Genomic DNA, 14,727 nt, shown 5'->3' with positions numbered 1-14,727 from the left:
CAGCTATTTCCCAACAACAGTGTCACAATTTGGTCACATAAACCATAAACCAAAGATATGATCTATTTCTTCTAAATGCATGTATTTGTACTTTAAAATCTGTTTATTCTTATTCTTTCAAATCAGGAGATATTAGGCCATCCATTTCTGTTTTGCCTTTATATTGCATTTTTAAAAAATTTTCCTCTTTTTAGTGTCATGTTTGATACATCTCAGACTGTAAAAACTATCGCTAATAGTTGTAAACATTAGGTGGAACAAAATATAAGCTGCATTGTTAGTTAAAAAACAGCATTAAGGGATATTTATAAATACAAGCCTAGGACTTGATGTTTTTTTTAATCGATGAACCAAACCCGTACCGGACCCTGACCCCAAACTTGAGGTCCAAACCAAACCATGACCTTTGTGAACTGTTTCACCCCTAATGAATATGACTCAATACAATGCAATTCATTACATGTCATGATGTGATACCGCACAGTTTGGTACAATACCATATGATATAAAACATGATCAAGTACGATACGATAATGACAGGATATGAAATGATACGATACGAAACCGATATCCAACATGATCCAATATCATACCTCATCATTTGGACTGACCATGCTTCATCTATTGACATCTTTTCACCTCTGTCCAACATAATCATCGCAGTCTTCTTTTATCTTTCTGCCTTCTTCTTCTTCTTTGGTCAGTGTCTTATTTATAAGTTCCACTGTGATGTGAAGTGTTGATGTGTAGAATCAAATTGGCAGTAAAATCCGTTTAGGCACTGCTATTTTTTCAGGAATATCAATATTTGGCAGGAGTGATTTGATTATTGTGTTGCACCAGTCAGGACAATGATTAATGGCAGCATGGACATTTTGTCCCAAGCCTATCTTCTTAAACATCCTCCATTAAATTCTGTCTTTACAGTGGCAGGATAGAGCTCATAATCTATAAATGATGGAAGGTTTATAAAATCTACTCTGTCCTGAGCCTCCTGCTTTGTTTTCTGTTAATTGTGCTTCAATGGCGGAGATTTCGGTGCATTTGTCTTTAATGGCACTCATTATGTTGATGTATAATACTGAGCTTTGCAGTATTTGGGAACAGAAACCATTTAACTCCAATGCTTTTTTGGAAACGCGTCTATTATTTGGTGTGTAAATTGTTTTGTCCCCCACTTTCCCAATTCAAAGCAATAATGTTTAATGAGGTTGTAGGCTATTAAGAGAAATTTTACATCCATATAGTGCCCCCTAAGGCTTTGTTTATGTGTACAGTCTTATAGTGTATTCATCCAGCAAACAGAATTGCATTTAAGCTGTTGGCTAAATGCCCTGAAATGTTAAATGTGATGTGTCCTGAATCATTCTAACGTCCTGATCGTTTCTTTTCCCCTTCTTCTCCCCTTGTAGCCTTGGTGTTTATTGTTCCTGTTTGTTTGCATGCTTATGACAGGAGGAATTTACTGGTAAAAGTCCATCTGAACAGCATGCCTGGTTAGTTTACACTGAAGTGTACGGAGAACTCATTTCATCTCATCACGTTTGCTCTGCTGTCTCTCTCTCTCTCTCTCTTTCTGTGTAATCAGGAGCTGAGGATTGGCTGAAGGGCCCACCTCTCTCCTGAGGAGTGTCCTCCTGCTCTCATTACTGTGCCACTGGCTCCTGCTATGCGTTCTCTCTGTGTGTGTATGTGTGTGAGTGTGCAGCCGAGCTTCACTTTAGTAACGGCCCTGAAGCTTTAACAATGTGGAGTCATGCCTCGTCTTCCCTGTTGTTTGTCTGGCAAACACTGTAGCCTCTACTCTCCATCCACCTTTGCTCGAGGCTCACTTTTATCCCAGGACAGGTGACTCAGGCGCGGGCAATGAGCCCAGCTGTCTGACCTCCCCCGTCCTTGATCTCCACCAGGGTCCTCTAGGTTATTAGCACATGCTAGCATTAGCATTTAAAGCTTCAGGTGCAGGCAGGCTCCCCTACTCTACAATCTGGCTTACACCCAAATTACACTTTCTTTTTACCAATTAGACACACATGCCCACATTACTCTCTGTTCTCTCTCCCATTTAAAACACACACTCAAACTTTGATGGACTAACTCGCTCACTCACTCAGCAGCACGGCTAAGTGATGAGTCACAGGCGGATGAATTATGTGGTAACAGATTCATAGATGCAGATCATTTAAATTCATTAGGGTGGTATTAGGGAAGAGCAGGAACAATAAAAGGAAATGAAGACAAGATCCCACTCCCAATCAACTTTATATGTAAATCACATAAGAAAGATATCTATGGGCACTAGCAGAGACTTGAGGAAGCCTTTAAATCACTCGTAAAACTAGGTGTGAGGCTGTAGTCGTATTTTAAGTCACTGTAAGCGCTGCAATTGATCAAAACTTAGCATATGATTCACAAATGCCATGCTAAACACATGTGTTTTGTGGTTATTTCTCTTTATTAGCAGTTAGTTATTAGCTTTTGTTTCTGTAATTTATATTTGGTGGTGTGGCTGTTTTGGTGTGCCCTTCCCTTTCCACGAGCCTACATATGTGGAAAGCATCAAGCAGGAACAGCAAACGTTCCTGCTCTTCCTGTACCTACAAGGAAAGCAGGGAGGATGCAGCAAAAAAAACAGAGCAGATCAGCCATCAATGACAAAAAAGAGGAGCTGGGGTGGAGGAGGGTCACAAAAAAAGGTTTGCAAAGGGAGCTGCGATGCATAGCTAAGCTAGAGCAGTTTAAAGATGGCAGCGATTCTTCAGGTTATGATTCGATATCGATTCGATTTGATTTTGATTTAAATGCTTCAGTGTCAATTCAGTAAGTAGTAGAAATACACAAATAACCTGTTAACAATTTTTAATAATTATTTTCATGCCCATGTGAACACATGTGGTAAGTCACCTCACATTTTTGAGCAATAAAACATCTGAAGATAAAAATTTGCAAAATAATTATTTGTACATATGAAGTACAAAAGTAAAAAAACATGACATTTCTGTATTGAAAAAGTAAAGTGCATGTAAACTTAAATAATATTTCTTTCCTCTTGGAAATTGTGATAAACCTCACATGTTTATGGTTGGTTGTTGTTTGGTCGAGTGCAGCCTCCGTCCATACAACACAAATCACACGCACAGTGACCCCCACTGGCCAGGAGGTGAATTGATTCAGAGGATTTGCTGAATCGATATTGAATTGGGGGGAGATATTGCAATGCATCGATTAATCGATGTTTTTACCCACCCCTAATCTCAATTATGTGGTGTGCTTGACTCTGTGGCCTGTCTGAACTAATGCTATACACTCGATATTTAAAACATAATAATCTAATTCCTATAAAAATAACAAGGAAAAAAACGATTTTCAAAATGTTGAGCATAAATAATTTAAGTGTAATAATAAAATAGAAGCTAAATGGTAAACATGTAACACAAAAGTTGGATGAATGCTTTTCAAAGACACTCTTTAAGTATGAAACCTTGACTTTTTAATGATCGTCTCAGTCCTTTTGTTAGTTCTCTTTCAAATCTCCGCAGTCACTTTCCAGTATAGCTCATTTGTTGTGTGTTATTATGCAAAAGTTCACATTCACACAGCTTAATGCAAGCTGTCAACTCTAATATTGCCTTTGCCAATGCTGCTTGTTAGTTTATGATTCATGCCATTACAAATGAATCATTTTTATTGAAAAAAGTTAAAATCTACAATTTGATCACTAAAATCAAATATAATTGGAGAGAGAACCCTCAATCCCTCCTTCTCTTCTTTCTCCATTTCATGTCTCCCAAATCCACATCCAGTAAATCCCATTTATCCGGCCAGTAATGCAGTGCGTGTTGGTGTTGTGTTTTCTCGCACTATATCGATGGATTTTTGTGAGCACACTTCCATTAGAGGCTTTCAGGCAGGTCCCAGCAGCAAAGTAAACCAGCTGATGCCTGTGTGCTTCATCATCAGATGGACTTAACGGTGCTGGAAAGCTCTGTGAGCAGCCAGGCTTTCACGTGACGGTCATGGTAAACAACAGTTTGTATGGAGGAGGGAAGACGGATGCTAAGCTTTCCGTGGAGACGTGAATATATACACCAGTGGGATGTGGTTCAAATGGTTGCATTAGAAGTGCTTAAATGTCATGTCAATCATAGCTCTCTGTTATCTCATGAGAGAAAAAACGTATTTTGAGAAAAGTAAATGAAATTCCTGTTTCTATAGTCGTTGGTTGGCGGTCATCTATTTTTCAGTTATATTTTCAATAACACTGGCAGACATTTTCTTTTTATTTATTGGACATATTTTAAATGCTGCTGCAAATGAGTGACCTAGTTTTAGGGATGGAGCCCGGAGGCAATTAGCCTAGCTTAGCATTGAAGCTGGAAGCAGTGTGAAAACAGATTTCCAGGAATTTCCTGGCTGACAACAATTCTTGGCATTAATGTATGTTGTGAGCATATAACTGGATTTTTGGCCTTTTAACAACATTTAACAGTAAACCTAGCCTTTAAACAGCTCACACATGGAAAAGATGTTGATATTAGAGCCAAGATTCAGGAAGGCTCCAGATGTGATTGCGACTTTCATTACACAGATACAAACAATGAAACTCTTTTAATGGGAAGCTGATGGTGAATGTTAATAGAAATAATTTAAATGCATTAAAAGTAGATAGTAAGATAAGAAAACAATGTTAAAATAACAATAGATATGTTTGTGAAATTTGGTCGTTAATAATACTTGCATTTAGGGGTTAAATAGGATGTATTTAAAGATATTATGTGTTATATAGCTTAGATGTTTCCAACTGTTTTTTCCTTAGAGCTTTCCTACTCACCTACTATTACAGTGTATTAGGGTCAATCTAGAAAAATAAATGTATAAAGAGGATCTGATCATATTCAAAGAAGTAGGAACAGAATAATTTTTGTGCTGCATGTGAATGTAGATCAGTCCTAGAAATGACTGCACTGGGCAAAATAATGAGGGAAGGTTGGGGTGGGGGTCTTTATATGGTTCTTTGAGGTGCTGAAGTATGCAGAAATGTACATTCAAGAAGTTTAAGTACTCACTAGATTGCACCTTTGTCTATAAGGTTTGGTTTCTTTGAAAGTCTTATGACCACTGTTCCTCAGTAGGCTGGTGAGGGGCATTTAGGGACTTGTACCTGCAGCCTGAGGGTAGTCAGGAAAACAGGAATTTGTGTGGACAGAGAAGAACATACGTGCAAAGGATAGGCTTATTTTGCAGCTAGATTTGGAGAGAAGAAGGAGATATATAAACATGAAGTTTTTGGTGGAAAAGAGAAAAAGATGAGAAAAAAAGGGATGACTCCTTAGAAAGATGAGAGCCAGCTGAAAGAAGAAAAAGATGAAGAAAAAATGGTCGATAGGAGTGTGGAATTGCTTTTCCATCTTCAGTTTGGCGCGGCTTCTCAGAGGGTCACCAGAGAGATGATACGTCCTGTGCACTCATAATATACCCCCCAATCAGGAAATCTAAGAGTGTATTTGTGAGCTAGACAGCCAGAGAGCAGGTAATTCTGACTGTCAGGGCAATAGTTGATTTCTCTTCATGCTCCAGGTACATTTTAGTTTAAAAGGTCCCGTGGCTCATTATCAAGTTGTGTACTGGTGGGGCTAATTTGTTGCAGACAGACTGCACCAGATCTCCCAGACTCACCTGACACTATGATCAATTGCTGGCTCAGACGCCCTGTGCTGGATCGCACCAAATTGAGCCAAGATGTAGAGATAAAGATGTCCTCTAGGTGTGAATACCCGGTAGTCATGCTCCCAACTTAGTTTCTGCCTTCCTTTCTTTTCTCACTTTATCTAATAACTGCCTCCTCCTGTCGAGCTGTAAAAAATGCTACAAGTTGTAGGTATTCCTAAAGACTGCAAGAGAAGCAGGGTCACTCTGACCTGGAGGCAGTGATTTCAGTGCCAGCTTGAAGTCTCTATGACCTTCCCTCTCCCTGTCACCCACACTGAGTCGGAGCGCGATCCAGAGGGGGACAAAATGGGGAGGAAATAACACGAGGGGTGCAATCATTTTCCTCTGCTGCTCCTTCTATTCTTAGCTCGACAATCAATCTATAGGGGGAAGGCTAGCACCGTGCCAGTGTCCAAACCTGCCAATATCTATGGTAAACACAGACAGGGTGCTGAATCACGGTTTATATTGTGTTTTGGAGAGTATGTCCCTTTGTGGTGCTGACAAACATCACTTTTTTTTTGTTTGTAGAAGAGATTAGGATTTCACTCAGTCATGTTTGTCCAGAATGAGCAACAGAAAAGAAATGACCGGCTAATGATTATGCAGATTTTGCAGAGAAAGTGTTTTTCGCCTGCAACTTTTTCTTGTCTGTTATGGGTAATTAATTCTTAAAAAAAACAAGTTGCTCATTTGCTGCATGATAACGTCTTCTCCTGCTGTGTCTTGGTGCTTTGGTATTTCATTTCTGCAGTGCACTGAACTAAAATCATTCTTCTTTTTTTTTAACAGGAGACAGAGCATATTTTCAGTGATTTATTATTCCTCAAATCTCTTATTCAAATCTGAGCTGATGTCTTTGTTTGGCTGTCATTCTGTTTCTGAATGTTGCTCATTCATGTGTGCCTTCAGTTTAAAAATATTGAAGCCCAACAAAGAAGACAAAAAACTTGACTAAACTGTTTTCTTTTTCAATTGATTATCAGGATAGCTTCCATCCTCTTTCTTATTCTACCTGTCCTCTTCTATCACCAGTCCTTTCAGTACCAATTTCCCTAATTTGACCCCTCAAGTTAGCATATGCTCTGTCTCAATCCTTCTTTCTATTTATGCCTTCATCTGCTCTTCACATGCCACTCTTTAATCATTCATGCTCTCCATCTTCTTTTCCCCCCCATCCTCCCAAAACCTTCTGCCCATCTTTTCCCCAAGTCTTTCACAGATGGCTTACATGCTACTTGAATCTGCTGTGATGCTGCGCTTATGAAGCAGATCATTACATGCTGCTGAAAAATTGATCAAGTGCTTCCTCTGACACGGCAACATCTAATTATAAAGGGTTTGATCTTTTGAGAGAAAATTTCCATGGCTGAAACTAAACCAAAGACTAGTCATATTTGATTCATCTGAATGACTGCAGGTAGCGTTTTTGATATAACTGTACAGTAATTTAGGAAGTCGTGATCTTTTAGGCTACATTTAGAACTAAGAGTATAAGTAGGACAGGATATTCTGCAACTTTAAATATTAACACCAGGCTTAGGCTGGGGAATTGAACATTGTTAAAATATTGTACATCTGTGTTTCAGGTCACAAATTGTGTCATGAATTAGAGAAATGTCACCATTTCTCTGCTTGTTGTTGTTGTTGAATATACATAGAGTGTTGGAAATTTGGCCATACCTTAATTCTAAAACATTAGCAAACACATTAGCTACAGTTAGGCAGGATATCATGTAAACACAACTAACCTTTTGTACAGATAGATCCTTGCTAATTTTTTACTTTACTAGGGATTTATGCCAATTATATATCATAGCATACATATAGGGGTGGGAGAAAAAATTGATACAGCAGAGTATCACAATATTTTGTCTGGTGATATATCATCTCGTCTCGTCCACCAAGTATCAATTTATTTAAAATAATTTGCTAATATGAACTGAAGTCTATGAAAAATAAATCAGTTGTTTGGACAACAAATGGAAAAGGTGTCATGGCAAATGGAAAACTGTGGTTAATTTGTTTCTAATTTTACTCTAAATTGGGGATTTATCTTTTCCTTTTCCTATCATATCATATCATGTAAGCAGTTGTCCCTCAGGAGAATTATATTTGGTCAAAACTTAATTTAGCATTGATAAGCTTTTAATCCAATTCTTTTCAAATTAAGGCTAGTAAAAATTAGAAATTGATGCTTTTATTGTTGTAAATGTGTAAAATAGTATTGTTAGCTATGATGTGTTTGGCGTGCTACCTTGGGCATGTTGAATGCTAATTTTATCCAAATGTTGTCCATCCAAGTCTTCCAATGTTACCATTTGAACCAAGTTCTGCACTTTTTCTTTTGTTTTATTGTTTGCAGCGGACAACACAGCAATATAGCTACAGAGATTTTGAACCCACTACCATCAGTGTGAGACTCTTGTGTGAATATGGAGCAAAAGTGGCTTGGCTAGCAGCTTCAAGGGAGTATTTTTTAGGATGAAATTAAGAACAATGTCAACAATTCAGTGATTTATTTTGTGTTAATTAAGGCATATTTTATCAAACTTGTTAGTCCAAGAATTGGAACAAAAACTTTGTTGAGGGAAAAGTGTCATTTAAAGCTGGCTGGGTTAAAAAAAAAAAAAAAAAAAAATCTGGAAAGAAGGGTATAGAGCAGAACAGGAAAAATGTCAACAAGGAGAAGTCTCAGGGATGAAGGAAATAGCATTGTGCTCTGGTTCAAAGATAAGTATGATTTGGTGAGCATGCCCTTAGAGGTAGATACTGTTGGGCTGCAAAAACAAAGAGCAACTGAAAATGCTCTCTGCAGTTAAATCACAGGGAGATTAAAGATAAATCGTGCTATATATAGTCTGTAATCTGCATGAGGGCACAGCCTGCAGAGTCAAATGACAAGTACAACTGAGTAAAACAGCTTGGAAACAGAGTCTGATCTGCATGATTGGTAGTCAGAAACGCTTCACATAAATACTGAGCAGAATTCGTTTCAAATTGTAACTTTACCCCCAAGAGTTCAAGGATTTGACATGTATTTTCAAGCTTTTGGTAGGACTAGAAAGACACATTAAATCAGAAACGTGGTTAAAAGATTAGCCACAAGACAGCTTCATCAAACGTGTGATATTCAAAAACGTTAAGCGGGGGGATCAGAGGAAAACAGGAGAGGATCAGCATGAGCAATGAAAATATTTGTGAAAGACAGTCTAACATTTGCTTTAACTCCACTTGAGCTCTACCTTCACACGTCGGACCGCAGACTTCAAAGGAAAAATCCAGAGCCGTTAGACGCGACGAGGAATCAAATTAGATTTACTACAGTGCTGAGAGTATGGGTGCTCATTGGTTCAGCATATTTCATAGTTATCACCCAAAACGTCTGCAAAGAGGGACATTTTTTCTGTCATAACCCCAGGGAGAGATGAGTCTGACTTTCATGACAGGGAAGGAAGAAGGGTGACTCAAAAAAATGTCATGACAGACGAAGATGGCTGCCAAGGATGGGGTTTTTTACAGCTAAAATTGGGGTGGAGAATGAGGAACATAAACATGACATTTTTGGAAGGAACGAACAAAAAAGAGTTTTGTGGCAAGAGTTGGTGGGAATTGGACATGAAAAAAAGGGGAAAGAAGAGGATGAAGACTTACAAAGATGAGAGCCAGACAGAGGAAGAGAAGGATGAAGAAGAAATAGTCGATAGAAGTGTAGAATTGCTTTTCCATCTTCCGAGTTTCAGCAGGGCTTCTCAGAGGGTCACCAGAGAGACAATATCTCCCCAACACTCATGCCCATAGACACATGCTGTACAAAATTGATCCACGAGCTCATTTTCAGTCTGAAGGATATTCTCTGAGTGGGCATGGGGTGAAAATGCATTTATTGCTCCAGTACATGAACGACTTCATTTTCACCGCCTGCTTTGCCTCCTGCTGTGGACAAAAAGAGAAACACCAACAAAAGCCTATTACACATTTGTCCAGTTTACACATGGGTGGATCCTCTCCATTTTTCACCCTCCATCACCCACTCATTGTGTGTGTATGTGTGCGCATATGCCAGTCCGTGCCTCCTAAATATCATTGGGATTAGCACCGGGGGCTTAATTAAAAAGCAATTACCTTTGGTCGCTGTGGGTGACGCTTGGTGGGGAGAGGAGCTTCACTAATCTGGCAAACCTCAGCTTCACACAAACACACAAACTGTGCAATTGTCTTCAGAAGTAACGCAGGATTAACACGATTGTTAATTAGTAAAGAGGCTCAGAGGGGAGTGAAGGGTCTGTAGGGGCAGATACATGCAGTCCCCTGCCTCTAATACCCTCTGTGTGTTTGTTTATGAGGTTAAAAGGGAAAGTGATATGAAGAGAATCAAAGTCATCCTCTGTGATAAGCACTTTCTCTCCTTTGCTCAAGCTTCCATTTTCTTCCTCTTTTCTCTCTGAAAGCCTAAAATAGGTTAGCACAGTTAGCGGCACGGCTAATCTTTTAATTTTAAAGCTCCAATTAGATGTTGCTAATGACAGTAATTAGATCATCTCTCCGAGACTGTGCAAAGTGGCCTTGAAAAACCCTGTGTGCTTGAGACACTAGAGGGGAATCTGCCAAAAAAAGTGTGCATGTGGTGGGGGAGAGGGATTTTTGTTTTTACTGCAACCCTGACAGGCCAGTCTGAATAGAAAAGATGCTTATGTTTGGTTGAGAACCTGTCCAGCTCTGAGGATTTGTTGGAAGGGGAATTTTTGGTAAGGAGTCAGGGGTTACATCATGTTGGTCAAAATAGAAATGTTCCAAGGCAGCGAATTTCAAAGTGGATGAAACGCAAATTGAAAATTCAGTTTAGTCGACTAGTCTTAAGCAAAGAAATACTTTGAAAGCAAACCAATTAAGAAAACAAATACTTTGAAAGCAAACAGATTTATTGAACATGGCTAAACATGGACTGCAGGAAAAGAATGTCAAGTTCTTTTGCAGAGTGTGGCTGATGTTAGCAGTGCTAGCACAGCTAGCTTCCTTGCAGATTTCAATCCACATGTCTCTGCGGGTTACTTAACTCAACACAACCAATACACAATTTGATTCTCTAGATCAGTGGTTCTCAACTGGTCAGGCATCAGGACCCATCACCACCTCCTTATGAGAAATTGTGACCCAAAGCTTTGAAAAGGTTCAACCGCACAAGTTTATTTGATGAAACACGTTGCAGTTTAGACCCTAAATGGAATAAAATGGGGATGGGCTATTCCCCATAGCAACCAGTGTTGCTGTGGGGCACTATATTTACCCTGCTCAAATTAAAAGAAGCCAGGAAAGAGGTGAAAAACTTTCTAACAGTCTAAATCAAAACTTCAGTTACACATAGATCTTAGTGTTTACACATGTTTACAGCAACCTTATTCCATGATATAGATAGTGTAGAATTTGTTGACTGGTGTGAGTCCTCCTCCCTTCAAATCAATGTGTGTAAAACAAAGGAAATGACAATTGATTTTAGGAAAAATTCAAATGTTATCTCTCCTGTTTTTATCAACAACCAGGCTGTTGAGGAGGTACAGAACTATAAATATCTTGGCACAATCACTGATAACAAACTGACTTTTGAATCCCAGGTGGATGCTGTCTGTAAAAAAAGCACATCAATGTTTGCGCTTCTTGAGGAAGCTGAGGAACTTTAATGTCGACTGCACTTTTATGAAAATGTTTTACTCTTGCTTTATTGAATCTGTTTTAACTTTCTCTTTTATCATTTGGTACGGGTCCCTCAGTATCAGAAATCGTAACAGATTGCAGGGCATTTCAAAAATCTGCAGTCAAATTTCAGGTTGGACCCTTACTGACCTCACTCAGTTGTTCAGAGCTGGGACTCTAAAAAAGGCCCAGTCTATCCTGGCTGATCACAGCCACCCTTTATTTTCAGAGTTTAAGCTGCTACCGTCCGGTTGCAGATTCACCCTGCCAGCACGCAGGACAAAAAGGCTAAAAAGCTCTTTTGTCCCTGCTGCCATCGACTTTCTAAATAGTTAGCCGAAGCCTGTGTTATTTCTTGGTTTTATTGTTGTAGTTCACACAGTCTCTTGTGCTTCTGTTTATTGTGTTGTCAATGCTGCTTTTTATGATTGATCTGAATGTATGTCTTCACTGCTGGCTGCGATACAAATTGCCCTTCACAGGGATGATAAAGTGAACCTTGAACCTTGAACCTTGTATTAAGGCACAAATTTTGGATTTCGCTTTACAGTGACTTTAAAACCCCTTAGAAGTGCAGACTCAGTGCTGTAAAAAGCCTTTAAACCATATTGGAAGGATGCCATGAACATCTAAATAAGACTCAAGATTTTAGAGACAAAGGGAAGCTTCGATATTGGCCTGAAATCAGACACAACAGTAGAATCCAAACTGAGTTTTTTTTTTTAGGTTCCACAACAGCTTGTTTAGAATGACACTGCCTGATGCAAGGCTGGTGTTTATAATAAGCTGGACGATGGGGCCAACGGTCTCCCACACGTCTTTAAAAAGAGGGGTGTAACATCAGTGGGACAACAGACAAGTTTAAGTTGAGTCACAATTCTGGTAATAGTGTGGAAAGATATGGGGGTATGTGGGCTCTAATATTTTCAACCTTTTGGACAAAATGGAAAAAAAATCATAGACTTCAGGTGAAGTTTCAAGACAAGTGGATTGCACTTCTCAAGTTGCTAGCTGGACTGTAAACAGTCAGCCTGTATGTGCATCAAAGACCCAATCTAACCTGACTGGACCTGTTTGAAACAGCCAGAGTTGTAAGTTAATAAAAATAGGACTCTAGTTTTAATGATGTTCACGGTCCTCTCTATGAAATATATCTGCAATTTGAGTTTATTTGTGTCTTCAGTTCACCCTCAGGTTTGCCGATTTGTGGTGGTTCATCCAGATTTAATTTTGGATTGATGTTTTCCTTCCCAGAGAGCGACTATTAATTACCACCAACCACTGTGGGAAATTGACACAGACAGGCACAAACCCCCACCGAGGAGCACACCTCTACCCCTGACTGATGTACCGTAATTGTCCTCTGTCCTCTTTTCATCCCGCTTTGTTCTATTTATAGCCTCTGTGAGGTACCGCCCAGCCAGGCTGGTAGCACAGCAACTAAATGATTGACAGGCAGATTGACAAGCACCCTTGATCCATCTGGAGCTAGTATTGACCTTTTCTGTGACATCACCCGAGTCTGTCTGTTTACTCTTGGTACTTTCTGTGTGTGACCTTAACTCTGGGCGCCCTCACAGCCCACTGCTGAACATCCTGACATGAACACTCGGTGCGTGGAGGGGCTTCAGATCATAAAACACAGACCCTACCTGTGCTGAGATCAGCCACTGAATGAATCACTTTTTAATCCCATCGCTTGTGCTGGGATATAATAGCTTCGCTGTCACTTTATATTTTCATTTGAAGAACCGTTTTAACAAAAAAAAAAAAAGTGCACATCTGCAAATAAAGGCTGTTTTCTTGACTGCAACTTAGACAAGGACTTTCTAAAAGGCTTTTTTAGTTGTATTTATGATTTTTCACAAATATTTTCAAGACATTACTTGTCAACAACCCTGATTATGATTGTAATATTTTGATTCCCTTGGCAGTAAGTTTTGTTTATGTGCTAATCATGACTTTGAAGATTCTGAAGGAAGCGTATCTAATCCCATATCTCAGATGCCAGACAGTAGCAACTGTGGCGCCATGAATGAAAGAGTTGATGTCATTTATGCAACAAAGTTATGGATTTAGAAACATGTACTGTATTTGAAACCACCTCATTCGTACAACTAATGAACATACTACGTACTGTGTTGGACAGTAGTATGTAGTACGACTGCTAGTATCATTATATTCAGTATGCTGGGCTGGTTTAGCTGGGAGCTGGTTTCAAAAAACTGAAGTGACAAAGCCCAGCTAATGGCTAGCTCAGCAACAGTGCAACATCCACTGAAAAAAAAGCTTACAAAAAGCATCTCAAATGGATTCACATAAATTTCACTGAGATAAACATTTACCTGCGATAGAGGCTATGTAATAAAGAAATACAGGTGGTTATTTATTTGCATCACTGAACCATAACTTCAGTGGAGTCAATGCTAATGCTAGTACTGCTAAAGCTATTGCTGTAGGTACGTGGTGAAGCTGTCTGCCATTCTGACCCCTGACCTGTTTGTGCTATTGCTTTGCATTAGGGATGCGTGCTGTAGGCTGGCTAAACGGCTAAGTTTGGATGTTTGTGCAAGATTTACAAGTCGATTAAACTATCATTTTCTAATATACATGCGCCTTAAATCCTGGTCAAATTCAAATGTGCTCATGTATAACCTTCAACTGTCTACAATCAAAATGGCCCGGGGGGGCAAATGCGGCTCATTTTTGATTGGCCCGCAGCAAATTCCAGAGATAAAATGAAATATTGCTCACATTAAAACATGAAGCTTGTGCTGAACTGTATTGTACTTCTTGTTTTCACCACAAGGCAGTGCTACCATGTTAGATCTGTAAACAAACATTTTGACAAGAAGATATTTTGATTAATAATGTCCTGATGGATTATCAAAGCAAATAGCAGCACCAGTAACTTTTCAAGGGCAGAGCCAGAGGTAGCCAGGGCTAAATGGGGCCCCCTGAAATCTGATTGGCTCCCAGAAATCCTGAAAATGACTGTGTATTTGCCTGTCAGCCATTAACTAGCCATTTAGGCATACTCAATCGCTAAGCATGTACTAACTGAATGCTCTGTTAAATTCTCTGTATTGTTTAAATCATTATAGTTAAGCATGATCAGATTCATAAAACCATGGCAGTTTTGCCTGACTGCCAAAACACTAGTTTGACTTATGGCACTCAAAACAACTTTATTAACATGGACTCCCACTCATGGAAGTAGAAAAAAACCTTGTCTGCCTCCAGCAGTTTCTGCCTGCGGGAGGTCAAGTGTTCCATGTGCTACAGCACCAACAGCGTTGTGTTCATTCCAAGTAGTTGTGAAACAGG

General features: G+C 39.3%; 1 protein-coding gene across 6 annotated transcripts in view; it reads left to right on the top strand.

Annotated features, from left to right (window-relative positions):
* utrn (utrophin) overlaps positions 1 to 14,727 on the top strand; it is a 315,204-nt gene that overhangs the window by 124,381 nt on the left and 176,096 nt on the right. The window lies entirely within an intron of this gene.

This window comes from Cheilinus undulatus, linkage group 14 (genome assembly GCF_018320785.1).
Source record: "Cheilinus undulatus linkage group 14, ASM1832078v1, whole genome shotgun sequence".
NCBI classification, from domain to species: domain Eukaryota; kingdom Metazoa; phylum Chordata; class Actinopteri; order Labriformes; family Labridae; genus Cheilinus; species Cheilinus undulatus.
Note: the sequence above shows the minus strand (reverse complement) of the source record. Positions and strands in the feature narration are given on the sequence as shown.